Below are 16,306 nucleotides of genomic sequence, written 5' to 3' on the forward strand. Positions count from 1 at the left end.
GTACGAAACCTTTTGGTCTGCTCTGAGAGTTTTCGCTAGGGTATTGTCGACTGACACGAAAGGTACTGTGATGAACTTAGTCTTTTTGGATTTAGGGTTGGCATCAATGCCGACTGATATGCTTTTTGCTCCGTTAATATGTAGTCCCCGTTTCTTTAATACTTTAACAATGATATCTACGGACTTTTGTAACCCGACCTTGGTGGAGGGCGCGATGACCAAGTCATCCACGTAGGCAATAGCTGGGATCAGGGTGTCATTGATTGTAAAGCCCACCTCGTGGGGAATAGCTCCCTGAGCTTCATCCACCACAAGGTTGAAAAGAACGGGACTTAAAGGATCGCCTTGCTCAACGCCTCTACTTAGTTTGGCAAGCGTCTCTCCCCTGCCGTTCGGGAACTCAAAAATTGAAGTTGTTTCGCGTTAGATTGACTCAATATAGTCAAGGAAGGAAGGTGGAAGGCCTTGTGCTCTACACGCACGGAGAATTAAATGGTGGCTTACTGAGTCGAAAGCCTTTCGGACGTCTAAACTCAGTAAATACACCGACTTATAAGATGTTTTGGCCTTTTTTGGAATGCTGTTGATGATTAGTGCATTCACTAGTGAACCATCAACTTGTGAGAAAGCAGTTTGAGCAGGGGAGATATCGACTACTTTGGCAAGACGGGTTGCGATGACTCTATGGAGCCATCATTGGAGCAAAGAGGATATAGAGACTGGTCTAAAGTCAGCGGGGTCTGTAGCCCCATCAGACTTAGGGAGTAAAACGGTACGCGACTTCAAGAAAGGCTTAGGGGTAACTCTGAAGAAATAAATAGCGGTGAATAGCACTGCAAGAACCTCGTACCCAAATTGTGTGCAGTCGACAATTCGTAGGCCGTCTGGTCCAGGAGATTGGTCTCCAGACGGCTTAAGTTTAGCTATTTCGGGTACTTCTATCGGGCGCCATAACGTAGAAACATCATTTTGGTTCCCAACTGGAGGTAAAGGTTCTATATCTAGGGGTGAGAGTCTTCCGAAAATACCAGTCCAGAACTGTTTGAACGCTGAGATGTCAACCGGACCTGGTTTTTTGGACATATCAAGAATAGCGTAAGCTGCGATGGAAGGGTTTTTCTTCAATAGTCTTTGGATTCGGTCATACTGTTGGCACCTATAGACACGCTTGACCTTTCTGCTACGGAACCCGTCATGCCTCATTGGGCCCTCGGACCGACTGGCCCCTTTAGGCTTGGTGGGCTTATAGAAATAATCTTCCAGAATTTCGTTAATTATGGAGATACCCTCGCTGGGTCTGTCAGCCAGACAAAGGTTGACTAGACTATGCAGTTTCGCGTCTAGCGCCGCATTCTTAGATAAGGATCTTGAATTAGCTGATTTGAAGAAATCATTAAACAAGTCAACTGGGGAGCTAACAAGGATAGGGGGTACAGGATCAGGCGAAACTGGTGATTCATGCTGTTGTGGATGAGAGGGGATGAACTCCGGGGCATCTGGATTAAATAGGAGGTTGGGCTCTTCTCGCTTAGTCTTCTCAGGGGTTTCTACTATAGTGGGGAGTTATACGGTTGTACGCTCACTTAGCTTCCGTCTTTCGGCCTTTTTCAACCTTGGCTTTTCTGCCTCTAAGGTAGGGCCCATGGGTCTATCAGATAGACTTGATGATGGGTTCGATGTACTTGAAATGGTACTATCCTACCGGGAAAGGCTTCTAGTTATCCTCCTATTTTCGGGGATGGGTCGTTTACTAGTTCCGGGTTTGGGTATAGGGAAATCATCTATCTTGGGAGTAGGGAGAGGGACAGTTGGTGAGGAACTACTTAGTCTGGAAGATTTCCTTGTATGTTGAGGTGGTGGTATAAGGTCCACCGGAACAGAACAACTGGGTTGGTCATAGGGAACGGCGGATTCATTAGGTTGAGAGACTGGAGGGTGGGCAGCTGGTGGAGATGGTTGTGGGCTCGGTCTTGAGGTGAGCCTCTCGATAGCCTGTGTCACGAGGAGCTGATGGTCGGCATTTCGTTGTCGGCCCTTATAAGCATCTATCGTTCTATTGGGGAATGCGATTGCTAATTGCTTATTAATATCGGCACCTGAGGGAGGTTTATCGCCGTAGCTAAGGATTATGCGGGCCTCTTCTTCCGCAACCAAATTACATTCTTCGTCCACCCACGTGCGTGAATCCGAGATTGGTATTCTCTGGTTATATTCTTGGTTATATTTGTATCTTGCCTTTGGTTGAAGGAGGCCAACCATATTTAGAGGATAAACTATCACTAATAAAAAGAGTCTCTACTAACGGGTCAGAAATATCCGCTTTATACCGAGACGTTTTTTCGCTTTGTGTGCCACTCATAGGAGACCATGACAAAGGGGAGAAAAACTTATTCTTCGTATTTTTTAGCAAATCAGAACCTAAGGTTTTTCCTCCATTTGATTTTGTCAACTCATAAGGCTTTACTCGTCGAGAGAGGTCATAAACGTTTAAAATCAGGGCTAACTCATTATTTGTTACAGTTTCAATTGTAGGTGAGTCCAAAAGTTCAAATGACAAAAATCAACAGCACTAGTCATAAAATGAATCCTCCTAACAGAAAGACCGGCAATTAGACTAGAACTAACACCATCCTGCCTGAGTTTCTCTGGTGTACAAGGTCCAATTACACAAAGAGACGTCCAAGTGGAAGAGAGGTCAAAGTCAGGGCCATTTTGAACAGTTTTTGAAATATCTATTTCAAACGACATTTCCCTCTGAAAAAAGAAAATGTGAATAAATTCTCCCTACAGAAGGGCATAAGATGCCCACATATATATTTTTGGCTAGCAAAGGATCGGCGCAACAAACAAAGAAGGCTTAACTTTTCAGTGAGAGAAATATGTTTTCCCTTCTCTTTTATTTGTGTTTTTATTTCCTTTTTTTGCAAATGTTTCTTTTTACGATTAGCAAAGGTTAACGACTAAAATAAAAAGTATTCTAAGAAAAAAAGCATAAAAATCCTTAGAATTGTCAACACACTTCCTTGTTTTTATCTCCTAAGACTTTTTTTATCGTCTCCTTCTCCTTTGGCGGAAAAAGTAAACCAACAACAATTACAAAAATACATACTTCTAAGAGGAGAAAGGAGAAGATGAGAAAAGAAAAAGGGTAACTGGAGAAAAAGTAACTGAATATAGGGATGATAATCACCACAAAGCATAAAAAATATCAGTATAGTCTTCAGCTGTAAGTTGAAATAATCATATTCTTCAAATTCTTTTTAAACGTGAGGAACGATGGTTGTTCAATAACTAAGTCAGATGACTTGCATTGATTCGCAATTGAAGGAATTTGATATCTTAAATTTGATTCTTGCTCTCTCATTCTTAACAAACTGGAAAATAAATTTTTCCCTAGCTTTTGATAAATAACAGTTATTTTTTCAATACAAAGTTTCAGTCTATTCAAAAAGTGATTTTTATGTAAGATTATTAAAACTGCATTCTTGAATCAGACTGAAAATTTTGTTACTTATCAAGAATACTAAGAAATAAAATGATATTTCAGTTTCAGATAAGTTTTCGTTCTTGCTAAATGGCCTAAAATTATCATTGATTTATTATAAAGAATTGGAAGCACTCACAGATTTGATGAGAAAGTTAATATACAGACATTCGAATGATACTTAAAATAGCAATCAGTTAATACAAAATATAAATTTCTCACGATCTTGTTCGGATTTATTTTAACTGAAGTTCTTTTTATTAACCGAAAGTAAAGAGCGACATTAAAACTTAATGACTTGTTTTTTTTTAAATTTAACTTCTGAGCGTTTTTGACTTAATGTAGATTTTGAGTTTGGCTCACCCAACATGAATAATTAAAATGAAACTTGTACATTAATTTTAGTTTAATTACAAATAATTACCTTATAAAAACCTAAGTTTGATTTTTGATCCAGTTGTTTAAGAAAGACTCCTGAATCACAAAGGCTGTTTAATTAGAATAATAAACTCTTTTAAAAGTTTAAAAATGAACTTTAGCGTAAGAGTGAGCTATTGAGAAGAAGCAGCCCATCTTATATACGTAATATTTTCTGTTCGTTTTAAGTTTTAATGTTATTCCTTGCTTAGATTTGGAAAAATAAAATTTGTTTATTGAACAAAATCCGAACTTTAGCGTAAAGAGCAAGGTATTGAGGAGAAGCAAACTCCCTCATGCACGTAATATAAAGGGGTTCACCCCTCGTCAATACCCCACTCTTTACGCAAAAGTTCGAATTTTTTTCCAATTCTTTAAGAATTACCCCTAAATCACAAAGGCCGTTTAATTAGAAAAAACAGCTCTTTTGAAATTGCTAAAAACTCTTTAGCGTCAAGACCGGGGCATTGACGAGGGGATTAATGTAGTTAATATTCTCTGTTCGTCTTAAGTTTTAATGTTACTCCTTACTTTCAGTTGAAAAAACCTTATTTTCTCATTTAATTTCTAATTGTTTCTAGGAAATGCAGTGCCTCCTTCATGAAAATTATCTTTCCTCGTGAAAAATTCCTCCATGGAAAGATCCTCCCATGTAAAGCTATCCGCCAACTCCCCCCCCCTCCTTCCACGCCTATGCTTCCCAGCAACAATACTAGGCTATATGTAAACAACGGGCAAAATTCATAACTTGCAGCCCTTCCCTCGGGGACAGTGGGGGATTAAGTCGTCCTGAAAGACATAGCTATTAGATATTTTGACTATGCTGAACAAAAAGGCTATCTCAAAATTTTGATCCGGTGACTTTGGGAAAAATGCGCGTGAGAGGGGCCTAGTTGCTCACAAATAAAGAAAACTCACAAATGCTACACAAAAAGGAAAAGAATAAGGAACAAGGCACAAGCTTGGATGTCTATTATATGCATATAATATACATATATATGTATGATTTGATATTCTGGTATCTGGTATATATATGATTTGATCTTCTGGTATGGGAGTCATGCGAAAGGAAATAGCAGTTTAATTAAAAATATTTAAAAAGTATACCCCATCAAACTTTACTTCAGAAAACTATTGTGTTTGATAAATTTAATTAATCTTTTGCATCATTAAATTGGGAAAAGTATTTTTTTTTCTATTTTACTTTAAGGAGAAATATATTGAAATTTTGTTGTGTTGCTGTATATCTTTTATACTTTGTTGGAATCTTCAAACATAAAAATTTGAATATTTTTCGATCTTTGCATGAATTGAGTTATTTTTGGCTTCAAAGAAATTTTAATGTGCCTTCTTTTTTTCAATCCTTTTGTTAATTTTCGTGACAAAATTGAGACAAAAATGCAAAGACATACAATCTTTTTTTTCAACTTTGTTCGCGTCTATGACTCTCTCTCTCTCTCTCTCTCTCTCTCTCTCTCTCTCTCTCTCTCTCTCTCTCTCTCTCTCTCTCTCTCTCTCTCTCTCTCTCTCTCTCTCTCTCTCTCTCTCTCTCTCTCTCTATCTCTCTATCTCTCTCTCTCTTTCTCTCTATCTCTCTCTGTCTCTCTGTCTCTCGATAACAAAAATTTACTGGGATAGGTACAGTTTTATCAACTCCAGCAATGATATTTTTTAAAGTTCTTGATGGTTTTCCGGTAATTATGCTAGCTGAACTAGAGCAAAAAAAGAAAATCGTTTCTAAATTTGTAGGGAAAACAGGGCTTCAAATGGAAAAGAAAAAAAGTTAGAATTTCGTTTAGACCACAAATATCCACGCAAACAATTGAACGATCGGGGAAGTAACCCAAGAGTGCCAATTCTAGAAAATGCGTAAGGCAAGAATTTTTTATATTCCTCTTAGAACTATACCAAAAAGGTATTTTCAAAATGTAGGGAGGGAATTTCGCAAAAAAAAATAACAGAAAGAATGTATTGTTTCAAATCTATTACAGGGGGGGGGGGTAATTTCAACAGTTTCTTGTCGATGCGCCTGTGTTGAACATGCTACAAAAATAAAACAAGCCTATTGATAAAGCTGGCGATATTAAAATCCAAAACCATGCTCTTTGTTGGATCATCTAAATTACAGTCTTATTGATATAAATGTTGATTAAGAGATTCTATTTATCAAGAATCTAGGAATCTTTTTCCTAATTTAGAACTATTTCAAAGAATCTAGTGATTTATTTTTCACCCGGTGGTAGCTCTGTTCTGAGTTTAATTTGTGAACATCTGGCTTGAATCGGAGGTATTGCAGGTCTGCCATTCTTTCAGTTAGGACACAATTTATTCCGGATGACTTTACTTAAAATTTAACTTACAATTTTGAAGGAAGGCAAAAAAAAGAAGTAAATTTTTGGTCTGGTGGCTATGGTCGAAGTAATGCAAGAGGTTACCTCGCTGGTGGTCACCATTTCCCTAGTGGTCGGTACGAATTCTAAGTGAATTGACATATAGTCAGAAATATTTGGTATTCGCCTATGGTAATAAAAAAAAACGCTAGTATTTTGAAGGAGGATGTGATTGATAGTAAAGCAAATAAAACGGCTTGTGCGGGAAACTACTAGTAACTCAGTCAGCGCCTTAGTAAAAAAGTAACATCGCAAAAAGGCGTCGAAAGTGAAGCTGACGTCTCAGATAGAACTTGAAAATATTACTCAGACCGTTTATGATGGTACGTAAGATCCTGTATAGCCACTTTCAATAAAAAATGTCCCGAGGGATGGATCTTCTAAACAGAATAAAGCCCTTTATTCCTCAAAAAGCACTCGAAACTTTATATTATTCTTCAATTCCTTCATGTTTTGAGTATGGATGCACTCTTTGATCTAATTTCTATAGTTACAATTCGTGTAAAATCCAAGTAATGTAGAAATCGGGCAGTAGAACTCCATTTTTAAACTAAGACTCTACAAGTGAATCATTCTGTCTGGCAACCCTTTTAAATATTTCTAAAATATCTATTTTAAAAGTCGCAATTTTAGTTTACATATGTATCCACTTATTATCAGCACTTGCACCAAGATAACTTAACAAATTTTCATTTAGCTGAACATGCTGTCCACTACCAAGTCCGTGCTGAACAACTCAAAATTCGTACACAGGATGATGGACCCACTTTTAAATTAAACTTCCATAAAACAGATATAACAAAACTCAAAATAATACTAGAGCATACCGATTGGGACAACCTTGTGTATAACCTACCAATCGCCGAAGCCTGGGAAGTTTTCTATGGCATACTTCACCGAGCCGTCACTCAAACCACACCATTCAGGAACAACAAACACATTGGCAAAAGGATATTCCTTCCCAAACACATAAGAAAGCTCATCAGGGACCGGAAGAAGTCATACAGGGATTACATAGCCTCTGGAAGCATAAGTAGACTCGCCAAGCTTCAAAAACTCAGCTCAAAATATAGAAAAGCTATCAGAAACTACAACAAAGATTGCGAACGAGAAGAATTCCAGAAAATAAGAAAAAAAAGCGATTTCTACAACCTGTGCAAACGCAAGCTAGGTGAGCAACAGAAACTACCAACACTAATAAATCGAAGTGATTTGGTCCATAGTACTAGTCTAGATAAGGCGAATGCTCTTGTAAAATTCTTCACCAGCACGATCACTATTGACGATGGCTATTTACCTCAACTCTAATACTCACACCCAGGAAGCGAGCTCCACAGCATTGGCTTCACGCCAGGAAGTGTTCTAAGAGCAATAAAGGGCATGAAAGCGTCTAAGGCACTCAATTCTGATGGCATCCCGTCCTTCATCCAGAAAGAAGTGAAAGACGAGCTATGTGAACCTCTGGCAATACTTTTCCAAATCTCATTCGAGCAATGCAAGTTTCCTACTTCCTGGAAGCTATCCCATGTAACACCTATTTTCAAAGGAAAAGGGAAACGGACTGACCCGGAGAATTATCGCCCGATCAGCATTACTTCACCTTTCCTAAAAATCATGAAAAGGGTCATACTGGAAAAGTTAAACTCGCATCTCGAATTGAACAACTTCATCTCAGATCATCAGCATGGCTTCTGTAAAAGTCGTTCTACTGTTTCCCAACTAGTAGTGATACACGACTACATCCAGTCTACCCTTGACTGTGGGATTCCAATAGATATTATGCTAATCGATCTACTTAAGGCCTTCGACCGAATATCCTTGCGAAAACTCATCCACTGCCTAGAAATCAACGGAATCAAGGGACAGCTAAGAAATTGGCTCTCAGCGTACCTGAATGATAGAAAAATAGCAGTCAAGGTTGCAGACACACTATCCACATGGACAGATGCAACCAGTGGCGTCACAGAAGGTAGTGTTATCGGCCCAGTCTTGTTCGTCATGTACATAGACATTTGCATAAATGCCATTTCCCAAACCTACTTCGGTCTGTTTGCAGACGATACGAAGCTCCTGGGAGAAGCCAGTGCATCATCACAAATCCAAAGCGACTTGGATGCCCTGACAGAGAAGCTCGAAGAATGGCAACTTTCACCAAATTTAGCAAAATGCTCTGTCGTCCATCTTGGCCGCCAAAAATCCAATTTACTCATACAAAATGAAAGGTATCGACCTGACAAAATCTACCTGTGAAAAGGACCTAGGTGTAATTCTGAGCTTGGACCTCAAACCAGAAAAGCATATCGGCCTGGTTGTGCGTGAAGCGTCAAATACTCTCTGGCTACTCAGTCAATCCCTATGATACCTTGACAATCACTCAAAGATATCAGCATACACAAGCTACGTCAGGCCACAGCTTGAATACGCCACTGTCATCTGGTCGCCATATCTCAAAAAGGATATTGACAAAATAGAACGGGTCCAGAAACGCTTTGTAAAAGGACTTCAAGGATTCAGAAACCTTCCGTATGACGAAGCTCTAAGAAGGCTCACTCTCCATAAACTTGAGACAAGAAAAACGATCTTAGACTTAAAAACCCTCTTCAAGATAGTTCATGAGAATTTCAGGAACGTAAAAGACAAGCCTGTTCAAAAACTTCCCCAAAGCAACACAAAATCGCACAGTCTGCAATTGGAGTCCGTGAAAATGAAGATTGCAAGATCTAATTCTTACCATCATTCGTTCATACCCCGGGTCATCAGGATCTGGAACAAACTACCATTCCCAGTAGAAAAGATGAAATCACTGAAAGCCTTCTCCAACAGCCTAAACATAAACATACCATATCTCGAGACTTTTAACATAGGACTACTTTAAATGGAAATCGTGCCGCAGTCGATCCGCTCTTCGCCCTGCCATAACATTTTTCTTTTAAAAAGGTGTCAGTTGTATAGAAATTTGGTATTAAGAGGCGTGAGGAATAAAGTTATTTATTTATTTATTTAGCTACACACTACCATTCTTTCCCAACAACCTCATCAGAAAACAATTTACTCATCTCCCATAGACTACAAAATTCAGAAAAGTGTAATGTCGTCACGACATGTTATAGAGGTGCAGAATGATGCGGCTAAATCATAGGCAGCACAATAGTGCTGCCAAAGTAAAGAGCAATGTGGACACAATTTATTGTTCATTATTTATATGTTTAGACCAAGGCACTTCGTATCGAACAAATTGTCGTAGAAACTTCGAAAAGGGCTCATTCAATTGGAAATGATCAAATAATCGTCGAAAGTGATTGAAGGGCAACTGAAACCCCCTCCGACGCCCACCATTTCTCCAAACACGTTTAATAAGAAAGTTGAAGCAGCCATTTTGTTCAACGTAGTTTAAAGATCCGGAAATCATGTCTTTGAGGATGAACACTCATCCAGAGCCCTCAGGACGAGGATTGTAACTTATGCCCTGGGGGTATTTATACAGAAACAGGTATTCATATAGAAACATATAGGGCAGGTTTATATAAAAACAGTGATTGTATAAACTTCGGAAGGGGCTCATTTGATCGTTAATCAGAATTTTTAATACCATTTTTGATATTCAGAGTGATTAGAGCGTGGATACCCCCCCCCCCCCCAACACACACAAACCTCGTATTTTCCCGAAATGCATCCGATAAAAAATTTTTAATGGCAATTTGTTGTCGTAGAAACTTCGAAAAGAGCTTATTCAATTGAAATAGAAAGGGCTAATACCCTTTTATTAGTCAAAAGTGACTAGAGATAAGCTAATCTTCCTCCCACGCCCACCATTTCCCCAAACCCATCCAATTAAAATTTTGAGCCTTCAGGGCAAGGGTTGTAAGTTATACGTTGGGGGCATATAAGGTATATATAGAAAGGGTAATCGTGTAGGCTTCGGAGGGGCCTCATTGTATTGGTAATCAGAAGTTCTAGTGCCGATTTTAAGATTCAAAGTGATCAGAGGGTGGATACCCCCTCCTTCCCACACATACACCTCGTATTTGTGTTATTTGCGCTTCACTGAAAACAAAATATGTTAATGTTTTCGACTTTCTTACATTAATAAATGTAAAATTATCAAAACCTTAACGAAAACATTTCAGTATTTTTCAATTCATCTGACAATTCAGGATTTTTATTTTCAGCAAAGCATAAATTGTATTCCGGTCTTGAGATTACATAGGGGTTATCAGACCAACTCATGTTAATTTTTGCTGGTTTTGAGTTTGACTCGGCTATTGATTGTAATGTCTGATCGTTTTGAGTTTCATTTATTTATTGATAGTGATTTGTGGTAGTTTTAGACTTGGAAGATTATTTGACTTTATTTTTGCTCATTCTTGGCTTAATGGAGCTCTTCATTTTTTTTAAAGAAACTTGTCTTGTGGAAAAAGTTTTTTTAAATTAGTTATATAAAAGAATCAATGTCACTAATTTCGATTCGAAAAATAAATTAAAATTATAAAAATACATTATACTTTTTCGCTGCATTTTATTATCAAAGTTTACTTCTTACAAAAATTGGCTTGTCATAAAGTAAAACTGAAATCTAAATTTTGAAATGGTAATAAAAGAAAAATTTCATGATACCTTTAGATGCTTGTTAATATTCCACACAACAACTGAGCCTCTTTCCGTCCCAGTAGCTATAATCCCCTCCTTACTTGTTGTAGCAATACAAGTAATGTCTTCACCACTATCTTCATGTTGAACAGCTGAGTCTGTAGCCATAGTCACACTTAACGGAACAGTTGGAGTACCAAGTCCACCAAAGTAGGGACAGTTTTGCGCATGCCTTTCATGCTCAGACCTAGAAATAACTTTTCCTAAAAGTACAAGACCAAACTGGTGGACTTCTTACTCTCTTAAGAATTATTTTCGACAACTCAAAAAAAAGAAAAAAAAAGTTCCAAAAAAAAAGATTTCGTAATTGTTCGATGGTCCCTTTAAAATTTCTTATATTCCTTGTAATGTAGTCACGAAAGGCACAACCCTTTGAAAAGGCACTAACATATAGCTTTGAAAATAGGATAACACAATTCTGCTACACTTTCTTCACAGACTATTTTGCAAAAAAAAAAAAAGCCTAGTTGCTCACAAATAAAGAAAACTCACAAATGCTACACAAAAAGGAAAAGAATAAGGAACAAGGCACAAGCTTGGATGTCTATTATATGCATATAATATACATATATATGTATGATTTGATATTCTGGTATCTGGTATATATATGATTTGATCTTCTGGTATGGGAGTCATGCGAAAGGAAATAGCAGTTTAATTAAAAATATTTAAAAAGTATACCCCATCAAACTTTACTTCAGAAAACTATTGTGTTTGATAAATTTAATTAATCTTTTGCATCATTAAATTGGGAAAAGTATTTTTTTTTCTATTTTACTTGAGGGAGAAATATATTGAAATTTTGTTGTGTTGCTGTATATCTTTTATACTTTGTTGGAATCTTCAAACATAAAAATTTGAATATTTTTCGATCTTTGCATGAATTGAGTTATTTTTGGCTTCAAAGAAATTTTAATGTGCCTTCTTTTTTTCAATCCTTTTGTTAATTTTCGTGACAAAATTGAGACAAAAATGCAAAGACGTACAATCTTTTTTTTCAACTTTGTTCGCGTCTATGACTTCTCTCTCTCTCTCTCTCTCTCTCTCTCTCTCTCCTCTCTCTCTCTCTCTCTCTCTCTCTCTCTCCTCTCTCTCTCTCTCTCTATCTCTCTCTCTCTTTCTCTCTATCTCTCTCTGTCTCTCTGTCTCTCTCTCTCTGTCTCTCGATAACAAAAATTTACTGGGATAGGTACAGTTTTATCAACTCCAGCAATGATATTTTTTAAAGTTCTTGATGGTTTTCCGGTAATTATGCTAGCTGAACTAGAGCAAAAAAAGAAAATCGTTTCTAAATTTGTAGGGAAAACAGGGCTTCAAATGGAAAAGAAAAAAGTTAGAATTTCGTTTAGACCACAAATATCCACGCAAACAATTGAACGATCGGGGAAGTAACCCAAGAGTGCCAATTCTAGAAAATGCGTAAGGCAAGAATTTTTTATATTCCTCTTAGAACTATACCAAAAAGGTATTTTCAAATGTAGGGAGGGAATTTCGCAAAAAAAAAATAACAGAAAGAATGTATTGTTTCAAATCTATTACAGGGGGGGGGGGGTAATTTCAACAGTTTCTTGTCGATGCGCCTGTGTTGAACATGCTACAAAAATAAAACAAGCCTATTGATAAAGCTGGCGATATTAAAATCCAAAACCATGCTCTTTGTTGGATCATCTAAATTACAGTCTTATTGATATAAATGTTGATTAAGAGATTCTATTTATCAAGAATCTAGGAATCTTTTTCCTAATTTAGAAATATTTCAAAGAATCTAGTGATTTATTTTTCACCCGGTGGTAGCTCTGTTCTGAGTTTAATTTGTGAACATCTGGCTTGAATCGGAGGTATTGCAGGTCTGCCATTCTTTCAGTTAGGACACAATTTATTCCGGATGACTTTACTTAAAATTTAGCTTACAATTTTGAAGGAAGGCAAAAAAAGAAGTAAATTTTTGGTCTGGTGGCTATGGTCGAAGTAATGCAAGAGGTTACCTCGCTGGTGGTCACCATTTCCCTAGTGGTCGGTACGAATTCTAAGTGAATTGACATATAGTCAGAAATATTTGGTATTCGCCTATGGTAATAAAAAAAAACGCTAGTATTTTGAAGGAGGATGTGATTGATAGTAAAGCAAATAAAACGGCTTGTGCGGGAAACTACTAGTAACTCAGTCAGCGCCTTAGTAAAAAAGTAACATCGCAAAAAGGCGTCGAAAGTGAAGCTGACGTCTCAGATAGAACTTGAAAATATTACTCAGACCGTTTATGATGGTACGTAAGATCCTGTATAGCCACTTTCAATAAAAAATGTCCCGAGGGATGGATCTTCTAAACAGAATAAAGCCCTTTATTCCTCAAAAAGCACTCGAAACTTTATATTATTCTTCAATTCCTTCATGTTTTGAGTATGGATGCACTCTTTGGTCTAATTTCTATAGTTACACTTCGTGTAAAATCCAAGTAATGTAGAAATCGGGGAGTAGAACTCCATTTTTAAACTAAGAATCTACAAGTGAATCATTCTGTCTGGCAACCCTTTTAAATATTTCTAAAATATCTATTTTAAAAGTCGCAATTTTAGTTTACATATGTATCCACTTATTATCAGCACTTGCACCAAGATAACTTAACAAATTTTCATTTAGCTGAACATGCTGTCCACTACCAAGTCCGTGCTGAACAACTCAAAATTCGTACACAGGATGATGGACCCACTTTTAAATTAAACTTCCATAAAACAGATATAACAAAACTCAAAATAATACTAGAGCATACCGATTGGGACAACCTTGTGTATAGCCTACCAATCGCCGAAGCCTGGGAAGTTTTCTATGGCATACTTCACCGAGCCGTCACTCAAACCACACCATTCAGGAACAACAAACACATTGCAAAAGGATATTCCTTCCCAAACACATAAGAAAGCTCATCAGGGACCGGAAGAAGTCATACAGGGATTACATAGCCTCTGGAAGCATAAGTAGACTCGCCAAGCTTCAAAAACTCAGCTCAAAATGTAGAAAAGCTATCAGAAACTACAACAAAGATTGCGAACGAGAAGAATTCCAGAAAATAAGAAAAAAAAGCGATTTCTACAACCTGTGCAAACGCAAGCTAGGTGAGCAACAGAAACTACCAACACTAATAGATCGAAGTGATGTGGTCCATAGCACTAGTCTAGATAAGGCGAATGCTCTTGTAAAATTCTTCACCAGCACGATCACTATTGACGATGGCTATTTACCTCAACTCTAATACTCACACCCAGGAAGCGAGCTCCACAGCATTGGCTTCACGCCAGGAAGTGTTCTAAGAGCAATAAAGGGCATGAAAGCGTCTAAGGCACTCAATTCTGATGGCATCCCGTCCTTCATCCAGAAAGAAGTGAAAGACGAGCTATGTGAACCTCTGGCAATACTTTTCCAAATCTCATTCGAGCAATGCAAGTTTCCTACTTCCTGGAAGCTATCCCATGTAACACCTATTTTCAAAGGAAAAGGGAAACGGACTGACCCGGAGAATTATCGCCCGATCAGCCTTACTTCACCTTTCCTAAAAATCATGGAAAGGGTCATACTGGAAAAGTTAAACTCGCATCTCGAATTGAACAACCTCATCTCAGATCATCAGCATGGCTTCTGTAAAAGTCGTTCTACTGTTTCCCAACTAGTAGTGATACACGACTACATCCAGTCTACCCTTGACTGTGGGATTCCAATAGATATTATGCTAATCGATCTACTTAAGGCCTTCGACCGAATATCCTTGCGAAAACTCATCCACTGCCTAGAAATCAACAGAATCAAGGGACAGCTAAAAAATTGGCTCTCAGCGTACCTGAATGATAGAAAAATAGCAGTCAAGGTTGCAGACACACTATCCACATGGACAGATGCAACCAGTGGCGTCACAGAAGGTAGTGTTATCGGCCCAGTCTTGTTCGTCATGTACATAGACATTTGCATAAATGCCATTTCCCAAACCTACTTCGGTCTGTTTGCAGACGATACGAAGCTCCTGGGAGAAGCTAGTGCATCATCACAAATCCAAAGCGACTTGGATGCCCTGACAGAGAAGCTCGAAGAATGGCAACTTTCACCAAATTTAGCAAAATGCTCTGTCGTCCATCTTGGCCGCCAAAAATCCAATTTACTCATACAAAATGAAAGGTATCGACCTGACAAAATCTACCTGTGAAAAGGACCTAGGTGTAATTCTGAGCTTGGACCTGAAACCAGAAAAGTATATCGGCCTGGTTGTGCGTGAAGCGTCAAATACTCTCTGGCTACTCAGTCAATCCCTATGATACCTTGACAATCACTCAAAGATATCAGCATACACAAGCTACGTCAGGCCACAGCTTGAATACGCCACTGTCATCTGGTCGCCATATCTCAAAAAGGATATTGACAAAATAGAACGGGTCCAGAAACGCTTTGTAAAAGGACTTCAAGGATTCAGAAACCTTCCGTATGACGAAGCTCTAAGAAGGCTCACTCTCCATAAACTTGAGACAAGAAAAACGATCTTAGACTTAAAAACCCTCTTCAAGATAGTTCATGAGAATTTCAGGAACGTAAAAGACAAGCCTGTTCAAAAACTTCCCCAAAGCAACACAAAATCGCACAGTCTGCAATTGGAGTCCGTGAAAATGAAGATTGCAAGATCTAATTCTTACCATCATTTTATCATACCCCGGGTCATCAGGATCTGGAACAAACTACCATTCCCAGTAGAAAAGATGAAATCACTGAAAGCCTTCTCCAACAGCCTAAACATAAACATACCATATCTCGAGACTTTTAACATAGGACTACTTTAAATGGAAATCGTGCCGCAGTCGATCCTCTCTTCGCCCTGCCATAACATTTTTCTTTTAAAAAGGTGCCAGTTGTATAGAAATTCGGTATTAAGAGGCGTGAGGAATAAAGTTATTTATTTATTTATTTAGCTACACACTACCATTCTTTCCCAACAACCTCATCAGAAAACAATTTACTCATCTCCCATAGACTACAAAATTCAGAAAAGTGTAATGTCGTCACGACATGTTATAGAGGTGCAGAATGATGCGGCTAAATCATAGGTAGCACAATAGTGCTGCCAAAGTAAAGAGCAATGTGGACACAATTTATTGTTCATTATTTATATGTTTAGACCAAGGCACTTCGTATCGAACAAATTGTCGTAGAAACTTCGAAAAGGGCTCATTCAATTGGAAATGATCAAATAATCGTCGAAAGTGATTGAAGGGCAACTGAAACCCCCTCCGACGCCCACCATTTCTCCAAACACGTTTAATAAGAAAGTTGAAGCAGCCATTTTGTTCAACGTAGTTTAAAGATCCGGAAATCATGTCTTTGAGGATGAACACTC

The 16,306-nt window shown here is 38.0% G+C and overlaps 1 protein-coding gene across 3 annotated transcripts in view; it reads right to left on the reverse strand.

Annotated features, from left to right (window-relative positions):
* LOC136029590 (baculoviral IAP repeat-containing protein 6-like) overlaps nt 1–11,205 on the reverse strand; it is a 397,865-nt gene extending 386,660 nt beyond the window's left edge. For 2 of the 3 annotated variants that reach the window (XM_065708091.1, XM_065708090.1), the window contains exon 1: nt 10,906–11,145. The gene's annotated coding sequence lies outside the window, so the exon portion shown is untranslated. Of the gene's footprint in view, nt 1–10,905 lie in introns of all 3 variants that reach the window. The other variant, XM_065708088.1, reaches the window with a different exon arrangement.
* Nucleotides 11,206–16,306: the final 5,101 nt, after the last annotated feature.

This window comes from Artemia franciscana, chromosome 7 (genome assembly GCF_032884065.1).
Source record: "Artemia franciscana chromosome 7, ASM3288406v1, whole genome shotgun sequence".
In the NCBI taxonomy this organism is placed as follows: Eukaryota; Metazoa; Arthropoda; class Branchiopoda; order Anostraca; family Artemiidae; genus Artemia; species Artemia franciscana.